This window comes from Pinus tabuliformis, chromosome 6, assembly GCF_031772625.1.
Source record: "Pinus tabuliformis cultivar Carrire ecotype Pingquan chromosome 6, CPIR1, whole genome shotgun sequence".
NCBI lineage: Eukaryota > Viridiplantae > Streptophyta > Pinopsida > Pinales > Pinaceae > Pinus > Pinus tabuliformis.
Genome location: NC_142292.1, coordinates 1,769,540,670 through 1,769,552,761, shown reverse-complemented (window position 1 = coordinate 1,769,552,761; position 12,092 = coordinate 1,769,540,670). Strand labels below are relative to the sequence as shown.

Here is a 12,092-nt window from a genome sequence, read left to right as displayed (position 1 = left end):
TGTTTATTAGTTTGCTTCTATTTTTGCCTTACTTCAGTAGCTAGTTAGAAGGGATAAAAGAAGCACCACATAGCTGTCAGTAGGTGTCTTGGCCTCACTTCTTCCTTCTGGAATCATGATTTGAGGAAAAGACCCTTATGCAGCCCCAAAAAGACAGATTTCCTTTTCTTTCATAAAATTTAGAGTTTACTGTACTTGAACTAGCATTTGATCAGTTTTGTAAGTGTAGGATTTAATTTCCATCTCTTCTATCTTTAGTCTTACAGTAGATCTCATCCATGATTCCATTTTATTCAACAACTTTCCTCATGCATAAGGTAGACAATTAGTCCATTAAATTCTGCTTTTCTAGCTCATTAGAATTCTTCTTGTTTACATGACTTTTTGGTAATTACACATGTTTGATGTAGAGCAGGTGCTTCAGAAGTAGGAAGAGATCTTATAGCAAGCAATCACCTTCCAACTCCATCCAACCATAGTCATTCCTTGCTTTCACTAGGACCTTCACCAATTCCATCATTTTACATAGAAATTCTTCCAAGCATGTGGAGAAAATCCAACCATCTCCTAACTTTGGTTTGGGTTCTAAGTGATCCTAGGCCTTTTCTCACTCCATTCCACCCATCAACCACCTTCCCTAAGCCTTCCATCACCTCCAACACCCATCATTTTTCTCTCAATTGTATCCTGTAGGAATACAGGGAATCCTGTAGGTTTCTAGTACATCCTGTAGGTCTTCCTGTAGTGGCTTGTTTTGAGGCCAAATTGAGGGAAAAACTCTAGGAAGCCACCCAAGGGTCTCCCAAACCTTCCATCCATCCACCAACATCCCTAAACCACCTGTCACATCACCAAAAGAGATTAGCTTACACACTTGATTTTTCATGAAAAGAATAAAAATACAAAAAAAAAAATATTTCAGTCCTTTACATGCACAATAGGGATGTTTGATGTGTTTAACTTCCATGTTTAGGTCAATAGCATTTTATTCATGTTAATTTAGCATTATTGCAAAGAATAGTTCCATAGCAGTTAAGTAGGAAATGGTGTGTCTTAGCACTGAATTTCGGTTTTTTTCATTATTGCAGTAGATTAGCTCTCTCTTAGAGTAGATTCCTCTTTCTTTCATCAAGGAACCAAGCTTCTTCTGAATCCATAGAAGTCTAGCTTGAAAACCCTAGTGGTCTCTCGCCAGCTGAACAATGACAAAAGGCAGAACCATCACTTTTACTTGTGTATACATCATTATCACCTCCAAGTTTGTACGAACCCCAGGTTGATAAAGTAAAGTTGGTAGCCCAGGAGTTGCAACATTCTTGCTGCAATACTAGTTCTCATCAATCATAGGGCTACTGAAGAGAGATGTGGAGAGTTACGATGTGAAATAGAGTGAGCAGAGATCAAATTTGAGATCAGGTAGAGTTGCTGCCAAATCACAGAGGACATTAAGTTCTTATTTAAATGTGGGTTGGTGCCTATAGACATGAAGTTGGTGCTTCCATCTCTAGTGGAGCTTTAAAAGTTGGATGCATCTCTAGAATCCTTTATACAAAAGGATTCTAAAACCAATTCTTGGTTTAGATCCATAAGCGTTTCAACAAAATCCTAAAATCTCTTCCTCGTCCCTAAGGATTCTCTCAAATCCACAAAATCATGAACTAACTCCTAATCTGAGTTTTACAATCAATTCTCAAATCCCTCAGTTCTCTCAACTATCCTAAATCTCTCATATTCTCATATATTCGAGAATATTTACAAATATGCCTCACTATATTCAATTAAATCCTATTCTAGCTTCTCTCATTAAAATCACTCGAAACTCTTAATAATTACATTAATTCAACACTTAGGAAACCAACTTCCTTGAAAACACAAGACCCCCTCTGTCTACTAAAATACAATGATATTATTGGGCTGAATGCTCCTACATCAATGCTACTTGTAAGCCACTAATGAATCTTTGAATATTTTATTTCTCCTCCTTGAAGTGAGGAACATACCTCAACAACTCTAGGAATCTACTAGTGTACTCATCATCTATCATGGAACCCATCTTCAACTCATAAAATTCCTTATCCATCTCACCATAGTACCTTTTAGACAAGTATTTCTTCTTGAAGAGACTCTCGAACTCATCCCAAATCAGCTCCTCTTCTCGAATGCCTCTGATATTCTTCGTGTATTCCCACAAAATGTTTGATTTCTCTTTAAGGCTGAAGGTAGCTATCTTGGATTTCATATTCTCTAAATAGGCATGAAATCTTAAAAAACTTCTTCATCCAAAGTAACCATTATTTTGCATCCTCTAATCTCTTCATTTCTCCATAAAATGTAGGAGGCTTGGATTTCTTGAACTCCTATGGAAAATAATGCTTCTCACTCCTCCTATAAGGATGATGGAAATGATGGTGATGATGTCTCTTAGAACCAAAACTAGAATAGAACCAATAAGCACTACCTCTCTTGTTAAGTGTATCCAAATATCTACCACCTATTATTGTTTCCTCTCTATCCAACCTGTATCTTGATCAAGACCTACTACCGTATGCCCCATTTGTCTTCTCCTAATGCATATATGCATGACTAATCCTTAGTTGTCCCTATTTCTAAAAATCTAAAAGACTCTGAAGAATCATTGCATTAAATTCCACTTTCTTTTCCTAAGCTCTAGAAAGCCTTTCATGTGCCTTAATCAACCTGTTATTATCTTCCTTACAACTTTTGATTTCTGCCTTCAAACTTCTCAATGTATTTGCTATATCAGGAGAATACTCTTCTCCTTGCTACTCAATTGATCTATCCCATTGAATTCTCAGCGGGTCTGTAAGGAGAGTCATGTGAACTATAATCCATGATTATTGTATTAATCTTTGATCCTCTATCTCCTCCAAACATACCATGTTATCTAAACCAAATATAAACATAATCAAAATCATACCTCAATGTATCTTAGGGGAGGTTATTACGTCTGCACAAACCAGTCCATATTAGCATCACACACACACACACACACATAGTGACACCAACATATCGACATCATAACATCATGCATGATGACGCAAAATTGTAACATTAACAATATACATGATAACCATAGCCACTATAATGCATGAATAATGGACACATATACAACTGACATGCATGCATAACAATAATGTCTAGCCCATCTAATCCAAGTGTTTGAACTTGGAAGTTCTAATATTAATATGTAACACCTCCTCCCCCATTTACCCATTTCTACAAAATCGTCGGGGTAAACATAAGACGAGTGTCACTATGATATGACCCGGCCTCCAAGTTTTAGTTATGGAAGTGGGGCTGACACACTGAAAACTAACAGACATCCCTAAGATACTACAGACGACTCGGGAGCCTACAAGCCACCCCAGATGGTCAATCCCTGAGCTAGATCTCTTTTCACAAGGGAAACTCCCCAACCGCACGCATAACGCAACATCATTGTAGTTATGAGGTCCCAACCACATGCATAGATCTACCTCCATGCAGTTATGAACAAAATTATTGAGTTCAGTGTCAACGGTCATGAGATATATGCCACTCTTTGAGGGTATCCTCGTGACCAATGTCCAAAGTGCTTGTAACTTTCCAGAATCATAACAATAATGATAAAAAAGATAAAATCGTAAATTAAGCCATATATTAACCTAGAATTGCCTGGTACATGATAGACATTTCATCAAATAGATAGTAAACATGTATGTTATAGGTCATGAATGCATATCTAATTATAAACTTCTGAAGTTCATCTAAGAATCACCAAGAAGGCTTTATGCCCTCTCTAGCTAGTTTCAACAACACTAGTTAGCCCATGCATTCATCAACCATTCAATAACTTACCAAAACATGTCAAGGGCCATAAATAGAATACATCATATAACCATAATAGAAACCATGTCAAATTAGTCATGAAATCTCCATCATAATCATTACAAATGCTCATTAATCACAATAGGAAGATATCTCATATTAACATATGAAAAAGCCAACTAAGTCAAGGACTTCCACGTAACACCTCACCATAGTTGAACCAAATCTCTCTTTCATCCAATCACCCTCGCACCATATTCCAAGCATGAATGTGGGATCATAAGGGTTAAATAAAAAAAACAAACCGGGGCTTGAAGAGGCAAAACCACCTCAACCCTCAACCATAGTGATTTCAGCTAAACATTCCAGAAATCACTAACAACAGCTAGATCGATCTCTACCCAAGGTGTCTAGGGCTCCAAGAACTAGTAACTCAACTCATAGCCTCCAAGGAAACCCAAGTTGTTTCAGGGCTCCAGAACATTTGTCCTAACTCGCAAACTCTGGGGACTAATAACTCAACCCACAACCTCCAGGGAACCCAAGTTATTACACAACTCCAGAGCTTTTGTTCCAACCCATAGCCATAGGCAACCTTAGAACCAATCAGAAAATCCAAATAGGGAACCCATTGCACCATGGTTATCCAGGAAATGGTAAGGCAAGGCTGAAATCAATGTCAATCTAGGCAAATCTCCATGCCAATGACAACACATAACTATAGAACCACATGCATATACCATGCATCCAAAAACCAACAAGGATATCATACATGCATCCTATTACCTGCAAGGAAATCCAACTGTAGATGTTGATCCAACTGTCTCCTTACGCTTCCTTTCTTTTCTTGCTTGTCCTTTTCTTGTCCTTTTCTTTTCACCAAATCCAAGTGAATACTAGAGTGCTCCATGAATTCTCTAAGTGTGCAAGAGTATGAGAGCATGAGAGGAGATAACCAAAAATAAACTGACAAAATATGTGAATTGTTTCTTTGATGCCTTTTTATTATTGATGCCTCTATTTTCTTCATTTTCCCTCATTTTTCCTCTAATTTCCCTCTCATGCATATTTGTGTCTCTTCACCTTCCTTTTCTCCTATTTTCCTTTATTTTCATAATTAAATTCCAATTATTTCCTCTTTTCCTTTGCCAATGTCTTTGCCAATTTCTGTAGCCATAAATAAACCACAAGTGATGCCCACTATAGTGTTTGTCTACCATTCAGCTTGGAATACGTGTGCCATGACCTTGACTTTATTTTATTTACATAGAAAATCAACTAGGGCCCGTTACAATATATATAGGAGTCTAAAGGGTCGCAATATAATTAGGGCCTACATAACAACAATAATGTAAGGGCATAACAATAACAATAACAGTAGTGGGTGTCTATGGGGCACACAATAACAATATATCGATGACACTAGTATTATATGGACCTAACATTCCCCTCTCCTTCAAAAAAGTATTATCCTTAAGGATTGAGTAGCTTTGGATGCTTCTATATTAATTACCCATCCCCCCATGTGGAATCTTTAGCAAGTATGTTCTTCCAGTTAATGAGATACTCTAAAATTGATTGATTTTGTAGCTATTGGATTCTCGTTTCTGTGATTTCTTCAGGGTCCAATATGTTTTTTCCTTCCTCGTCAAGTTCCGAAAATATAGTTTGAACTCAGAGCTTGTCATCTATAACCTTCTTTAACCATGAAACATGGAAAACTAGGTGTACTCGCAAAGATGCAGGTAGCTCCAATTTGTATTCCATAGTACCAATATTTCACAACACCTTGTAAGGGTTGTAGTACCTGGGTGATAATTTATTATTGTTATTAGCTTACTCAAGGCAAATTTGTTTGTATGGTTGTAGTCACAAAAGTACCCAATCACCCACGTCAAAACGTATTTCACTACAATGTTGATATGCTTATTGTTTCATTTGATTTTGCGCTAGAGTCAAGTTATCCTTTAAGAGTTGGAGAACTTAGTGGCGATTCTTGATGTGATCTTCCACTGCTTGAACCTTAGAATTGTCTCTTAGAGATGATGTGATGGATGGTGGATAATATCCATAAAGCACCATAAATGGCATCATTTTGGTTGTTGTATGGAAATATTTGTTATACTGCCATTTTGTGAGAGGTAACCAGTTGACCCATTATGTTTGTTTATTAGATACAAAGAGAAAAAGGTATCCTTCCAAAAATTTCTTCACTATCTCAGTTTACCCATCAGATTAAGGATGATAAGATGAACTATGAGATAATTGAGTAGCAAGACAATAAAATACTTATGTCCCAAATTTTCCAATGAAAATGGGATCTTTATCACTTACAGTAATCTTTGGGTTACCATGTAGCTTTTGAACTGTTTCCACAAATGTAGAAGTCATTGTGCTAGATTTGAAAGGATGAGATAATGCACAAACATTTGCATACTTGGGTAAGTCTATCAACTACCACCATGATAAGACTCTTTCCTTTGGACTTGGGTAGACCTATGATAAAATTGAGTGAAACCTCCTCCCAACATTGACTTGGAATGACCAATGGTTGTAAAAGACCTAGGTCTTAATTGTCTCAACTTTGTTTTGTTGGAAAAACAATTATTCTACCACAAACTTCTGAATATCAACATTAAGGTCATCTCAAAAAAACTCTTTCTGGACCATGTGGCAGGCTTTTAAAAATCCCGAGTACCCTCCTATAAGATAGGTGTGATATTCCAAAATAACCTTCTATTTGAGTTGGGAGTTCTTAAATAGATATAATAGACCTTTGTACCATAGTGAATCATTTTTGCAGATAAATTGATCAAATGCACTAGGATCATGCTACAACTTTTGAATGAGTTTCCACACCTCTTTGCTATTCTTTCATACATTGCTTGCTTCATTTATCCAATCAAGTTGAATAATAAAAATGGCACATCACAATAGATTCACATCCTCATCCCTTCTTGAGAGTGCATATGTAACAGCATTTTTCTTCCCTTTTTGTATATGATTTCAAAATCAGAACCCAAAATTTTTGTGACCCATTTTTATTGTTGTTTTAAAGATAATCTTTATTCCAAAAAGCATTTAAGCCTATCATGATATGTTTTTACCTTGAAGTGTCTTCCCATTACATAAAGATATCATTACATTAGAGCATGTAGTATTTCCAAAGTTTCCTTATCATAAATACGTTTGGGTAAATACTTAAAGTAAAGTATGCAAGTGGTTTCATAGAACAATGCATACTAGAATTTTCTATGTGAGAAAGAGTGAAATAATTAAAGTAAAATAGTTAATTTGAGGTTGGTGGACTCTAGGCTTTGAATATAATATTTTAAAATATAGAATAATAATCTTTATTTTTTAATAAAATTACTCATTTTTTATTGAGTTGAGAAAGAGTGAAATAATTAAAGTAAAATAGTTAATTTAAGGTTGGTGGACTCTAGGCTTTGAATATAATATTTTAAAATATAGAATAATAATCTTTATTTTTTAATAAAATTACTCATTTTTTATTGAGTTGAGAGGGGTTCTTTGCGGGAATGCTAGAGATGTGTAATGTTAATGTAAACGTTGACTCGGTAAAAGAAAAAAAATATGGTAAAGATGTGTAGCTTAATGTAACCCAATATAATGTAAACATTTGAACTCAATGAAAATAAAATAAAAATAACCTTATGAAAAATCATAATAATAAAAAAAATGACCCATGGTATTATGATATTGAACCATGGTATTCATGTGAAATATAACCTATTTAAAGGGGAAATTAAACTAGCTTAGATCCATCTTACTTTGAGGTTATATTTAGATATATAATTAATTGTAAAAAATGATGGGGTTGAATCCATGTAGCATGTAAAGGTAAAACACTTTTATGGATGTGCAATCACACTTCGCATTTGTATATTTTGTTTCTATTGTTGAATGGATGAATACATAATGTGTATATATGGGTATAAGCTTTAGATCTTCCTGGAGGCTATTGGATGATTCAGGAAGGTGTTTTTAAAAAGTGTACGATTAAACATGATTGCAAAAAGTACAAAACAATAGTTACTTCTAATAGCTTCTTTGATAATCACTTTAATATAATATATGTAATATACTCTCTTAAATTATGTGTAATAATGTTCTATAGAAATAGAGCTCTCATAGATCTAGGATGATAAGTTTAGAAATGAATAAACTTAACCATGAAACTGAGATGGGGTGAGTAGAGGAGTTGGGAGAAATATTAGGTAAAATGTAATTATTACATTTTATATAATGCTATAATATTATATTTTACCCCATATTTCCCCTCCACTGATTTTTTATAGTAATTTTTCTTTATATTTGAAGTTTAAAAGTAAACAAACTCAACTAAAAAATTCGCAGGGGTGAGGGGAAATATTGAGTGAAATGTAATATTTAGGTTGGGGCTCCTAGGAAATATTAGGTAAAATGTAATAATATTACATTTTAATTAGTGATTCTCCCACCCATGGCCACTTTTACTGCGTGAGAGTAGTAATAAATATTGGGTAAAATATAATAGGATAATATTATATTATATCCAAGATTTCCTCTCACCCAATCCACCTTTTATTAATTTTTTTCTTTATATTTGAGGTTTATAAGTAAACTTCACTAATAAAATAAAAAACACAAAATTAATAATTATAATTATAATTAATAATTAAACTAGTTTAGATCCATCTTATGTCGGATCTACCAAACACCCAGAGGGATCAAATTTCTTATACAAACCCCTTTTAAAGTGAAAGGAGATTTGATCCCTCTAGACTCTTGATAAATCGAAAGTTAAGATGGATCTTGATTGGTTATATATTAATCATAAATACTTCATCATTATAAAAATACTCAATATTATATTTTTATATTTAATGTGAAATTATTGTTATAAATATTTATTTATTTTTATTTAATTTAAATATAATATTATTAAAAAATATTTTTTTTTCCTATTTATGAACGAAAATTGTATTAGAATTTATAAAAACAATGTATATAGAAACATTCACCAAAAACTAATGATGTGATTTATGAGAAAGACAATCTCAATTATATATATATATATATATATATATATATATATATATATATATATATATAGATAGATATATATATATATATATATTAAAAATCTTATTGTTTAATTTATGTTTTTTTTAATTGTATATTGAATTAGTAGGTTTATGAATTCAATTAATAATAGTTAATACAAATCAACCACAGTCAACTATAATTAATATAACCATCAAGTTCTAGAAATTATATAACCATAGTCAACTATAGTCAATATGGGCATTAAGTTTTGGAAATTATATATAATCAATCATAGTCAACTATAGTCAATATGGACATGAATTTAAAAAAAAAAAATTAGAACCATAGTCAACTATATTCCAGATAGGCATAATGTTTTGGAAATTATATGTACATTAGTCAAACATAGTCAACTATAGTCAAGATGCATATCATGTTTTCGAAATCATATGCACATAAATCAAACATAGTCATAGTCAATGAAAGTCAACCATAGTCAAACAAAATCAATCTTAGTCAACAAAAGTAAACTAAAGTCAACATGGGAATCATGCTTTGTAAATTATATGTACATCAGTCAACAAAAGTCAACCATAATGCTAAAAAAGTCAACTATAGTCACAAAAGCCAACATGGACATCAACCATAGTAAACAAAAGTCAATCATAATGGTCAACACAAGTTAGCATAATCAACTATAGTCAACAAAAGGCAACCATAGTTAACAAGACTCAACCATAGCCAATTATAGTCAACATGGGCATCTTGTTTTGGAAATTATATATACACTAATTAAGCATACCTCCTCCGGGTGAGTAAGCCACAATATAAAACAATAACAGGGTGCACTGAAATACTAGGAAGATCGTCCCCCAAACCCTCGAAAGATCATGTCCGCATAGGCATCTATGAGGCATCACTTAATTCACCAACCCCTAACAAATCATATGAGAAAAATCTTGTTGAAACTAAATTAAAATTGAAACTAAAAAACCAGGGAGTAAGAAAACACCTACACTGCCATCCTCATCTTAGACATTGAGGGGAGACGTAAAGATATACCCCTGAAAGAATAAATAAGCCAAAATCTCAACCCCTGCAGCTTTAAGCCTTATCCATCATAGACAAGATCCCAATCTTAGACACATAACCATACCATACCTGAAACTGAAAACTTACCATACCCAGGCGGACATAGGAAAACCAAGTGTCCTTTCGGCAAGACCTGCTTACAGTGGCGACCTTAACATTGTTCTATTGTTCAAAATCTCCTCGCATTCTCCCAGGTCATGTGGATATCTGTGCCAATGAATCCACACCCAACACAGTCTCTAACGCATATGGGGAGTTTCCCGATCAAAACACCTAGCTGGGTAGTATGAGTTGTTATATAGAATCTCCACTGAGTTGAGCTTGCTGTGCTCAACAGATTTTCTTGCTATGTGACATGATTGAATCATAAATTATTCTATAGTATCTATGTTTCTCCTTAAAAACATGGAGAGATTTGTTTAATGAAAGTCAAACTGTGGCCGATTTTTCTGTCTCGATGACTGTGGCTTGGTTTGGCCAGTCATTCTTAAGTTGATTGCAGATTCCTGAGCCATCCTTAAGTCTATTGCAGATTCTCAAAATATTCCGGGAATCTGTAATCGACTTAAGCTCACTGGGTTCGGCTGACACCTCGGGTAGAAGATTTTGCTCTTGAAGCTGCGGGAAAGATGTTTGGCATGATCTCTCAACAAATTTTCAGTATTTTGTTTGTGGGATTCTTCAGCAGCTCCATCAAGAAGACCTTGGGAACCATGTAGTGCGGGACCTTCTTCTGTTATGATGGTGTCATCGTTGCACTTTGTCTTGATAAAGGTGCAGGGTGTCTCGCCCCACCGGGGATGGGGCATGGCAACCCACAGTGTACAGAACAGACTCAACCTCCAAACTGCTGATGTTTTCTCCACCAGAGATTATGACATCCTTTGAACGATCCTTCATCTCAACGTACCGATCGAGATGGACCACGCCAACGTCACCAGTGTGTAACCAACCGCCTGCAAAGGATTTGGCGGTGCTCTCCGGGTCGCGGAGATACCCCTTCATTATGTCATTTCCTCTCAACATGATTTCGCCCATGGTTTGCCCATCTCTTGCCACGTTGGACATGGTCACTAGATTCTTCATGTCCACTTCCTCGAGACTCAACACGCCCACTCCTTGCCGCCCTTTGAGGGCACCTCGTTGGGCTGGGGAGAGTTGAGCATCGTCCCATTCGCTCTTCCACTCGCAGGCGAGAGCAGGGCCGGTGGCTTCAGTGAGGCCGTAAGCATGTGTTACGATGAAGCCCATGTCTTCAACCTTCGACAGAATTGCAGGGTTTGGAGGAAAATCTGAGTTACGAAAAACATTAAAACGTGGATAACAGGGAATCTAAATTGTGAGGGTAAAGTGCAGGTGTTTTCTAATTAGTGGCCAATAACATATTCAATCACGTATGGGGTAGAAAGTAAATAATTAAACGATGCACCTTGTGTGCAATTAGCGTCTGTAGCTCAGTGGATACCGCCCACTACAGTCATAGGTTCGACCCCTACTTGGTGCGATTAAGTTACTCCTCTACATCCGATACCGCCCAGTTTAGTTTTGATGGATTAAAATCAATTTTAAAACACTTATTTATTAATATAATTTTTTTTAAATAAAATAAAAAAAATATATTTTTCTTAAAAAAAAAAAATTAATGATTTCGGAAAACAGTTGAAAGTGAAACTGCTTCTTATCTTCTTTATCTTTTCTGCTCTTCCTTCTCAATTTATTTCTCATCTTCTCTATCTTTTCTGCTCTTCCTTCTCAATTTATTTCTCAGTCAGCCATGGCAAGCTCATGATCAACTCAGACTCCCACACATGGTTGGAATTTCAAAATATTCACCTCACTAACTCATTTTTGCAATTTCAACAAAAGATCATGCTAATTTTTTATTTGTATTTGATAAGAAAATTACTGAGTGATTAACAATTTACCCATCAAATTATATCCTTGTTTCTAAGTGACAGAGCCAAGACAATTTGGTTTCCTATTCATCTACAAAACCCTAACAGAGAGAAGAAACACAATAATTGATACACATAAACAATATGAGTTGCATCTTCTCTATTGATCACACAAATTTGATTGTTACAATGCTTGATTAGACTTGATTACAATGAACCGAGTGA

General features: G+C 34.9%; 1 pseudogene; it reads right to left on the bottom strand.

Moving 5' to 3' along the window:
- Positions 1 to 10,618: 10,618 nt before the first annotated feature.
- On the bottom strand, positions 10,619 to 11,453 carry LOC149266041 (butyrate--CoA ligase AAE11, peroxisomal pseudogene; annotated as a pseudogene).
- Between the last annotated feature and the right edge of the window lie 639 nt (positions 11,454 to 12,092).